Raw genomic sequence first — 11,730 nt, 5'->3', positions numbered from 1 at the left:
TTGCAGTGGGCCTGGACCCGGCCTGTAGACTTTGGAGAAAACTCTGGAATCTGCAGAGCTCGTTTCAAACGGCCTGGATTCGTTTATGCGACGCCGACCGAGAGCGTAGTAAAGGCACCCCAGGGCGGAGTTGTCGCCTCCTGTCCCCAGGTGTCTCCCAAGAAACCCAGCCGGAGCCTGGCGCTCGGTGACTTTGTCGAATGGGTGAATTAATGCCCTGGGGAAACCTCGGGGGCAGTGTCCACGTCCTTCGGCTGCCTGAAGCAAGGCTTCTGTATGTAAAGTCTGGAAGTGCTTTTATCCAAAGGTGTTCAAAGCCTCTCCGGTTGATAAATTTAGCCCGCGACCCCCAAGCCCTTCGCCCTTGACTGGCACCTGGTGGAAGTGTCGCCTGAGTCCCCTCCTCCTGGCCACACCAGCTGTCGCGTCTCCTTCCTCCAAATTTCACACTGTCCACAACAGCGTGGGGGAAAGTGCGTCTTCATTTTTAAAATGAAAAAAAAAAATGAAAGTGGTAAAACTTAGACTTGAACAAGGCTACATTTTACCATTTACATTTTACCTCTCTCTTAAGATCGTAATTAGGTTGGCGAAGTGTCCATATATATACATAGAGGGATGTTCTTCTCTCATTGCTTACATACAGTGATTCCATTTCAAGCCTGTTTGTTTGTTTGTTTGTTTTACTTTATTTATTTATTTATTTACTTGGTACCAGGGATTGAACCTAGAGGCCCTTGAACAACTGAGCCACATCCCCAGCCCGTTTTAGTTTTTATTTTGAGACAAGGTCTTGTTCCATTGCTTAGGGCCTCCCTAACTTGCTGAAGCTGGCTTTGAACTCGCCATCCTCCTGCCCCAGCTTTCCCAGCTGCTGGTATTAAACGTATACACCACGGCTTCCAACTCCTTTCAAGTTTTTGTTTTACCAGCCTTTTAGAGACTGTACCAATTAACGCCACCTAACAACAGTATTGTTGCTCTTAGAACATTTTAGAGCAACATTTAAACTAAGTCTTTGAACATAAATTTTAGCAAGTTTAATTATAAATGCATTTGAAGACAGGTAATTGGAGCTCCTACTATTACAGGTATTAACCTGGTTGGAAGGATGTCACTAGTGATAATGGCCAACAAATATTGACCATGTGCCAATCATAGGGCTACATTTATTAATTTTCACGACTGCCCTGAACAATAAACATAATCATTCTCATTTTCCAGGAGAAGAATTCAGATTTGGAGAGTCTAAGAGATGTTCACAAGGCAGATCTTTGGCTAAGAACTCCCTTAAAATATTTTTCTCTAAATCTTATTGCCTTCTTTATCCTCTCCCCAAATCTTAGTCCCCCTCTTGCCAGACTCTCTCCCAAAGAGAAAGAATCAAGTCTGTGGCAGTAAATATCTGAAGTGAGCCTGGAACATTGTTGTTCCAGAAAACAAGGAAATACTCCAAGAAGGGCAGAATCATGTTAGAAGCGCAGAGGATCCAGCTTGAGAAGGCTCTCGTTGTCCAAATTTAGGACACTTTAAATAATAAAAAGAATTGTGCTGAAGGACTATAACTGTTCAGAATATAAACTAAAAATCCATGAGCCCATAATGAAACCCAAGGATAAATGGCAGTGAGGAATGAAGGGAAATATTTTGTTAGAAAAGCATGCCAGGTGATAAATATACTAGGAATACCAGGGTGGGAAAATTTACCATTCTGCAACGTTCAGTGTAATAATTGATTCAGCATGGGATTACGAGTGCACGCTAAAATAAGGCAAGTTTGTTGGGGATCAAGATAATCACATAGCCTCTAAGTAACATCTCATAAGCTACCGATTAAACACAGAGGGATGAATGAACTTTTTCAATAGAGAAATCTGTGTGTAATAGTTTGGATCTTAAATGTTCCCCCAAAACCCCTGTGTTGAAGGCTTGTTCTCCAGTACATGGCACTACTGGGAAGTGGTGAATCTTTAGGAAGTGGGGCCTAGTGAAAGAAAGAAAATTGGGGCATTGGGGCATGCCCTTGAGCTATTGGGACCTTGGGCCTTCTCTGTTTCTTTGCTTCCCAGTGGCCATAAAGTGAATAGGCCTTCCCTGCCACTTACTCCAACCATTATGTACTGGGCCACCATAGGCCCAAAGTAATAGGGCCAAGTGACCCTGGTCTAAAACCTCTGAAACCTGAGCCAAAATAAACCTTTCCTTCTTATAAATTGATTATCTCAAATATTTTGTCACTGACAGAAATCTATGATGGATTCTACCTTAACAAAGTGGTTAAACTTATCATTCCCCCAAATGAGACAATGTGACATTATTTGTGCCTCTTCCATGCTTAAAAATGATATCACCCATGTAGCACTCCTACCACAAATATTTAACCTGAATCAAAAAAATCATGAGATGAAGAAATCAGGTATATCCAGAAAGTGAGATATTCTACAAACTGATTTGACTCCAGAAATACTGGAGAGACAGACCAAAAAAAAGTTCAGAGAACTGCTCAGAATTAAAGGCGACTAAAGGGACATACAGCTAATAATAGTGCAAGATCCTCACTTGGATCTCATATCAGAAAGAAAAAGACATTTAAGATGTTCCAGATGTTACTATTGTGTTACAGGATTTTGAACACAAAATATATATCAAGTAATGTATCAATGTTATATTTCTTGGATATGATAATACTAATATTATGGTCATATAGGAGAGAGTCCTTGTTCTTACAAGATACATATGGAAATATTCAGGGTTGAAGTATCATTACGCCTATAACTGACTCACATAGTTCAAAAAAATTGGAGGCTGTATATTAAAAGAAGGAGCAAGAGGGATTTAGCAAATGTAGCAAAATATTAATGATTGGTGATCTGAATAAGGGTGCTAATTGTACTACTCCTTTAACTTTATTCTGAATTTTTTCAAAATAAAAGGGTTGGGGAATGCCAGGCATTATGGCGAACACCTGAAAACCCAGAGGCTCAGGAGGCTGACTCCAGAGGATTGCAAATTCAAAGCCAGCCTCAGCAACTTAGCAAGGCCCTAAGCAACTTAGCAAGACCCTGTCTCAAAATCCCCTGGGTTCCATCTTTGGTTCAAAAAAAAAAAAAAAAAAAAAAAAGATTAGGGAAGTGCTGGGGAGTGATACTGGCCAAATTATATTGTTATACTGTGTGCATATACAAATATGTAACAACAAATCCCATCAATAGGTGCAACTATAATGCACCAATTAAAAAAAAGTGGAAAAAATGGTTGGGGATAGCCACAGTAGTTTTCAACTGTGAAAGTGATTTTCCTCCTCACTGGGCATGTCAGTGGCAGCCTACTGGCCAGCTGTGGTCCTCCAATTTTATTCCAGAATCCAAGCTATAGAAGCAGTCCCTACTTGGGATTGCTCTGCATGCTACAGGGAATTACAATGGCTACCTCATGCACTGGCTCTTACAAGCTTCTATCAGACTCACCTAAGTCTTCGCCGTTCACAGTCCTCTGACTCCAGCAACTCATGTAGCCAAGACTAGTCAGGTGTTAGCACCTGTGTCCCCCCACAAATAGGGAATCAGTAGATAAGATTATAGAATTCTCTTTCAAGGAGGAAAACAAACCACTGGAATCAAGGATCCAATAGCAGCTGGGCATTGTGGCACATGCTTGTAATCCCAGCAATTTGGGAGGCTGAGGTAGAAGGATGCAAGTTCAAAGCCAGCCTTAGCAACTAACAACAAGACCCTATTTCAAAATAAAATAAAGAGAAGAGCCAGGGGCGGGGGGAGTGTCAGTGGTAGAAGGCCTCTGGATTCAATCCCCTATACCAATAAATAAACAAAATCCAATAGTATGGTAGTTTTCCCAAGATCATAAAGATGGTCTAAGACTGAAACTCAGAATTAACTATCTCCAAAGTCCTTGCCTTATTTTTACTCAAATTCATATTTTAATTCAAATATTTTATTTTACTCTTTCAAATTACATGCATTCACTTGGATGGAAAAAATTAGATATAGTTTTTCTCCCTGTACTTTTCACCCTTCTCAAGTTCTTGCCAAAACTTCACATAGGATACACTGTTAATAATTTCCTGAACATCATTGAGAGTTCTGGAAATCTCTATCAACTGACCTAAATATATCTTCTTATTTTTCCCTTTTTTGACCCAAAATGCAACATACCAAATACATAGTCTTGTGCCTTGCAAAGCTGTGCTTTTCATCAGTGTGTGTTAGTGGTGTCCTCTGAGGAGCAGATACCAAAACAGAACTCAGTATGCAAAAATTTTTATTAAGGGAAATGCCTGTGAGGGGAAGGAGATGGCAGGAGAAGGAAGTAAATTTGTATAGACACATTCTTGGCCACCCTTGCAGTCCAAAGAGTGTTTTAAAGGGGATTAAAGGAGTACCAGGCTCCCAGAACAGGATTTCCTGGGTATCCCCACCTCACCCAGTCTTTGGGGAGCAACTGTCCTAAAGAAGTAGGAAATGCAGCCTCAGAGCAAGCATGGCAATAGATTTGGGAGCTCAGCAGCTGGAGCTCTGGGTCAACCTCATTCCCTGTAATTGGAAGTCTACAAAGAACATAAAACAAGCTGCATTTGGGGACTCAAATAGTTAAAGCAGCACTTGATATGCACTTTCTATGTTCTACAAAATAAACTCATACAGACTTTATCATTTATCTTCTCTCGGGACTCTGCTGAGGATAGTCCTGCATACTATTATGAAATAATAAGTTTTTCTATTGGTCTATGACACCATGCAGCTAAGTAATACCAATAGTACCTTTACTTCAACATCATTCTTTTTCAACTCCTTTGTGGGCTGAGTTGGCTGTGGTGTGTGTGTGTGTGTGTGTGTGTGTGTGTGTGTGTGTGTCTGTGTGTAAGTGCCTGTCTGTCTGTTGCCTGCCTGAAGAGATAAAAAATAGTTGTATATAAAGGTGTATAGAAGGTCTGGGTGTATAGATCAGTGATAGAGTACTTGCCTATCATATGCATGGCCTGGAGTTTGATACCCAGCACTGCAAAATAAATAAATAAAATAAAGGGCCAGGTGCAATGGAACATACCTGTAGTTCCAACTGCTTAGGAGGCTGAGGCAGGAGCATCACAATTTGAGGCAGTCTATCTTAAATAAAAAATAAAAAGTGCTAGGGATGTAACTCAGTGGTAAAGCTGGGTTCAACCCCCAACACAAGGAATTTTTTTTTCTATTTCTTATCCTTATTGATAAATAACAAATAATGTTTATTTTAAATGCTGATGACTCAGAAAGTGTGGAAAATTATAAATTAAATCACAAGTTGAAAAGAAAGTACAGAACACTTATTCCATACCCCTCCTGCTTAGTAGATAGATAAAATGAATCACAGAAGAACTAGTATTTGGCTCAAGGTCATTCAGAATGCTGGTGTAGCATCTGGGCTACTGGGAAACACCAGGGTATGCAGAAAATGCCAGGACTCCTGAAATTGGCATGCAGTCCTTAAAACTGAATCATCCTGCCCTGCAGCAGCCACACCAAGTCCTTCATTTTATAGTTTTGGAAACACTGTGAGAATTCTCCTTCCATTTGCTTAGGATTTCAAAGATGTACTAATCCCTCAAACATATGTTAATATGGATTTTCTTTGATGAAAAGGGACAAATACATTCCCTGGAAGTAGATTTCTCCTTCCACCCACCATGCTATTTCAGAGTGAGAAAGCCAGTTAGACTAACTACGAGCTCATTGATAAAATAATGTTTGAGGATGGGAGATTCATGTTCCTTGTGGACAGAGTGGGAATTGGTTAAAGTAATGCTTTTTTGGTAAACAAAATGCTTTCCTCCAGAATCCCCCCCCCCACTTAAAAAATTATTTAGTTGTAGGTGGACACAATGCCTTTATTTCATTTATTTTTTATGTGATGCTGAGGACCAAACCCATTGCCTCACATGTGCTAGGCAGGCACACTACCACTGAGCCACAACCCCATCCTCTCTTAATTATACATAATTTTTGTCCTTATTTTTTGTTGTTGTTGTTTTAAATCTCCAATCCACTTTGCCTTAGTCCCAGTCTCTTGGATATAACACTTACCTGCCCTCCATCCTCTTCTCACCATCATATCCTGACCTACCCTGCAAAGAATGTCCAGAAAAGCCACCCACACACACTAACCCATGGAATAAGGGGTAAAGCCCAGGTTACATCCCAGCTCAGCTCTCCGCTTCCTGGTCCTATGATCTTAGGCAAATTGAATTATACTTAATGATTTTCTCTCTCTCTCTTTCTCTCTCTCTCTCTCTCTCTCTCTCTCTCTCTCTCTCTCTCTCCCTCTCTCTCCCTCCCTCCCTCCCTCCCTCCCTCCCCTCCCTTCCTCCCTCCCTCTTCTCTCTCTCTCTCCTTTTCTCTCCCATCTTCCCACCCTCCTTCTTCTTTCTTCTTTCTTCTTCCTCTTCCTCCTCCTCTTCCTCCTCATCTTTCTCTCCTACTTCTCCTCCTCCTCCTCCTCCTCTTCCTCCTCTCCTCCTCCTCCTCTTCCTCCTCCTCTTTCTCTCCTACTTCTCCTCCTCTTCCTCCTCCTCCTCCTTCTCTCCTACTTCTCCTCCTCTTCCTCCTCCTCCTCCTTCTCCTCCTCCTCCTTCTCCTCCTCCTCCTCCTTCTCCTTCTCCCTCCTCCTCCTCCTTCTTCTCTTCCTCCTTCTTCTCTTCCTCCTCCTCTTCTTCTCCTTCTCCTCCTCCTTCTCCTCTTCTTCTTTTTCTCCTCCTCTTCTTCATCTTCTCCTCCTCCTCCTTCTCCTTCTCCTCCTCCTTCTCCTCTTCTTCTTTTCTCCTCCTCTTTCTCCTCCTCCTCTTCTTCTTTTTCTCCTCCTCTTCTTCATCTTCTCCTCCTCCTCCTTCTCCTTCTCCTCCTCCTTCTCCTCCTCCTCTTCTTCTTTTTCTCCTCCTCTTCTTCATCTTCTCCTCCTCCTCCTTCTCCTTCTCCTCCTCCTTCTCCTTCTCCTCTTCTTCTTTTTCTCCTCCTCCTCTTCTTCTTCTTCTCCTCCTCCTACTCCTCCTCCTCCTTCTCCTCCTCCTCTTCTTCTTTTCTCCTCCTCCTCCTTCTCCTCCTCCTCTTCTTCTTTTTCTCCTCCTCCTCCTTCTCCTTCTCCTCCTCCTCCTCCTTCTCCTCTTCTTCTTTTTCTCCTCCTCTTCTTCTTCTCCTACTCCTCCTCCTCCTTCTCCTCCTCCTCCTCCTTCTCCTCCTCCTTCTCTTCTTCTTCTTTTTTCTCCTCCTCTTCTTTATCTCCTCCTCCTCCTCCTCCTTCTCCTCCTCTTCTTCTTCTCCTCCTCCTACTCCTCCTCCTCCTTCTCCTCCTCCTTCTCTTCTTTTTCTCCTCCTCTTCTTTATCTTCTTTTCCTCCTCCTTCTCCTTCTCCTCCTCCTCCTCCTTCTCCTCTTCTTCTTTTTCTCCTCCTCTTCTTCTTCTCCTACTCCTCCTCCTCCTTCTCCTCCTCCTCCTCCTTCTCCTCCTCCTTCTCTTCTTCTTCTTTTTCTCCTCCTCTTCTTTATCTTCTCCTCCTCCTCCTCCTTCTCCTCCTCTTCTTCTTCTCCTCCTCCTACTCCTCCTCCTCCTTCTCCTCCTCCTTCTCTTCTTTTTCTCCTCCTCTTCTTTATCTTCTTTTCCTCCTCCTCCTCCTACTCCTCCTCCTTCTCCTCCTCTTCTTCTTCTCCTCCTCCTCTTCTTCTTCTCCTCCTACTCCTCCTCCTCCTTCTCCTCTTTTTCTCCTCCTCTTCTTTATCTTCTTTTCCTCCTCCTCCTCCTCCTCCTCTACTTCTCCTCCTACTACTCCTCCTCATTCTCCTCCTCCTCCTCTACTTCTCCTCCTCCTTCTTTCCCCTGGCCCCCATTTCTGATATTCACTTAGAACATTAGGAATGTCCTAAACTCACTGCTATGAGTGTCTGTCTGTTTAACATGCATGCACTGATGTATTTCTTCCTAAAAATTTCTGATGCAAGGTCACACTTTCCAATTGTTCACCTTTCCTGTTTGCTATGTAAGAATTTTTAAACAGACCTTGGCACATAACTGTTACAGCTAATAAATTTACCTGTTTATTGATTTTTGGTAAAGGACTGGTTTTTATCTCAAAAACCTATTATTACCTTTTGTACCATATAATTGCATTCCTTTGATTATAATAAACTGATCTAGCTGGACTTTCTTATTTACTTGTTTGTTTGTTTATTTATTTATTTATTTAGTGGAGTTGGAGATGGAACTCAGGGCCTCAAGAATTCCAAGTGCACTACCACTGTGACTCTATATTTATCTATCATTTTTTTTTTTATTTTGAGACAGGGTCCCACTACGTTGCTGAAACTGCCTCTATCTTGCAATCATCCTGCCTCAGCATCATGAGTCACTGAAATTATAGATGTAAACCATCTCACCCTGCTCAGCTAGACTTTCTCAGTACTATTTTCTTGATTACCTCTATTTTTTTTTCTTTTCTTTTTTTTTAAATTTATGATTTTTTTCAAAGGGGGAGAGAGAGAGAGAGAGAGAGAGAGAGAGAGAGAATTTTAATATTTATTTTTTAGTTCTTGGCGGACACAACATCTTTGTATGTGGTGCTGAGGATCGAACCCGGGCTGCACGCACGCCAGGCGAGTGCGCTACCGCTTGAGCTACATCCCCAGCCCTCTTGATTACCTCTACATGATTTACATTTTTATTATTGTTTTACATTGCACAAACTTCATAATCCCCTCAAAAATTTAAACATTAGGAATATATCAAAAGTAAAGCATGAAAGACATCTTGATCTCACTGCATTCTGTATGTATTTATCTCTAGCTGTATATCAATGTTTTCTTCAATCCCTGATTGAATATCCACTTGCCCATGTTATTATTTGTGTTATTCAAATAAATCTCCAGAAAGTAGCAAGAAAATGTAATGTAAGGACAACCAGAATAAAAAAATAGTAACTTCCTGAACAATTTTTTCTGTGACAACTGTGGGAGTATTTTGATAACTATTGGCAGCAGGATACCACATGTGATGTGGGAAAAGAAACCTTGGCATTCAAACAAGCAAATGCTTTGGCGACAGTTTGTTAAATTTCTGCCATGCTTGCAAATGCCAGTAACAATTTCTCAGACCACAGAATTTCTACATGTGACAGATTTAAGAATGTTTCACAATTGTCACCAAATAATTCATCCTTCCATATTAAAAATTATATGAAGGCTTTGAATAATTGTCACTACTAAAACAAATGCTCTGTTGGCATTTATGTATTTTACTTGTGCATTTTGGATGCTACTCTGCCATGAATCAGAAGCTAAGCAAGCATCCAAGTAAATTTGTGTAATTCAGTCTTAGTGGGTTTCTATCAAACTAGTAAAGCTTCGGGCCCAAATAGACCCCATTTCTTCCTAAATTTATAGCTGTAAATGCCTAAATTTAAATATATCAAATCAATAGCAAACATTAAACCTTAAAAAACTAGAATTAGAAGAACAAACTAAGCCCAAAACTAGAAGGAAGGTGGGATAAAGATTTAAGCAGAAATTGATGAAATAGAGACTAGAAAAACAAAATAGAAAATCAGTGAAGAATCAATTCTTAGAAAAGATATAATTGACAAAAAAAATAGGTAAAAGAGAGAAAATGCAAATTATTAAAATCCATCTTGTAAAAATAAAAAGGATTAAAAAAATATAAGGAAAACAATGAACAATTATGTGCCAACAAATTAGAATCTTGGGCACATTTTTAGAAAGACACAAACTACCAATTCTGACTCAAGGAGAAACAGAACATTTGAATAGGCCTATAAGAAATAAGGATGCCAAAATAGTAATTTTAAAACTTCCCTGGGAATGGAAATAGTAAAATGAACAGAACATAACTAACTTTTCTATGTTCGTATATGAATGCAGGACCAGTGAAACTCTCATCATGTACAACTACAAGAATGGGACCTAATTAGAATAAGTTGTACTCCGTGTGTGTATAATATGTCAAAATACGCTCTACTCTTGTGTACATCTAAAAAGAACAACAACAACAAAAAAAAACTTTCTACAAAAGACCAGGTTCAGATGGCTTTCCTAGGTAGGTCTTCTAAACATTCAAAGGAAAATTAAGAAAATTCTTTTTTTTTTAATTAATTTTTATTGTTGGTTGTTCAAAACAAGAAAATTCTTTACTAGCTCTTCCAAAAAGTGGAAGAGGAAAACACACTTTTCAACTCATTTTATGATGCCAGAATTATCCTGACACCAAAACAAAAGATAACACAAGGAATAAACAAATAACTGAAGACCCAAATCCTTTAGGAATATAGATGCCAAAATTCCTTGGCAAAATATTAGCCAACTGAATGCAGCCACATACAAAAAGATTATATGGGGCTGGGGACGTGTCTCAAGCAGTATCGCGCTCACCTGGCATGCGCGGGGCGCTGGGTTCGATCCTCAGCTCCACATAAAAAATAAAAGATGTTGTGTCCACCGAAAATTAAAAAATAAATATTAAAAAATTATATCTCTCTCTCTCTCTCTCTCTTAAAAAAAAAAAAAAGATTATATACTGTGACCAAATGGAATTTATTCCAGGAATGAAAGGGTGCTTTAACATATGAATATCAACAAAATACACTGTATATATGGAAAAAGGCAAAAAAACATATGATCATCTTAGTAGATGCAGAAAAGGTGCTTAACAAAATCTAATACCCTTTTATGATAAAAACACTCAACAAGCCATGTGAGGTGGCACAAGCTGTAATCCCAGCAATTCCAGAGGCTGAGGCAGGAGGATTGCAAATTCAAGGGCAGACTCACAACTTAGTGAGACCTTGTCTCAAAATTTTTTAAAAAATATTAAAAAAAAATAAGAATAGCTAGATATGCAGCTCAATGGTAAAGCAGCCCCAGGTTCAATCCTTAGTACCAAAAAAGAAGGACGAGGAGGAGGAGGAAAAGAAGAGCCAAAGCTAACATCAGACATTTTATGGAACAGGCTATATGGACAACGACCAAACAGACTCCATTTTACCCTGAGACTCCATGTCATATTAGAAATGCTTCTCCCATGGGAACACCCCACCTCTCTACTTATCAATAGTTGCTTAGCTTAGCATGTTTGGCAACACAAAATGGAAATTCTTATACAATGTAAAATTGTTCTCTTTTGCTTCCCATTTTTTGGGGGACAATGTACCTTGTCAGAGAGTGATTGTTTAGATGTTAGTAACCATTCTTTAACTTTTATTCAACTAGCGTTTCCCTTCTGCTTAAGATTATGGAAAGTCCCGTGGGAAATACTGAATGTACCCAGAATGAAAATATGATTATGGGCCTTGCATTGTTTCACTAACTGCTCAATTCAGCTTCTGTACCCTTGCTTGCTTGCAGCTATGTCAACCCAGATGTGGGGTTTGTGAGTTTTGCCTTTAAATTTGCCTCGGAAACGCTCAGATTTAGGGCTGTTCCTTGCAGAGACAGTTTGAGTTCTGTGGGGAGCAGTCGCAGCTAGCTAATAAAGACTCTCTAATTCAGACAAAATTGGGACTTGGCATGTTTTCTGGGCTGTCTGCCCCATAAAAAGACTCAAAGGTGAAAGACTGAATATTATATTGTAATCAGGAATAAAAAAGGAAAAGGATGTCTACTTTTCCCACTATTATTTAACATGTTACTAGAAGTTAGAAATTGGGCAAGAAAAACACAAAAACCATCTCAAATGAAAAGGA

This window comes from Callospermophilus lateralis, chromosome 10 (genome assembly GCF_048772815.1).
Source record: "Callospermophilus lateralis isolate mCalLat2 chromosome 10, mCalLat2.hap1, whole genome shotgun sequence".
NCBI classification, from domain to species: domain Eukaryota; kingdom Metazoa; phylum Chordata; class Mammalia; order Rodentia; family Sciuridae; genus Callospermophilus; species Callospermophilus lateralis.
This window is presented reverse-complemented; position numbering follows the sequence as displayed.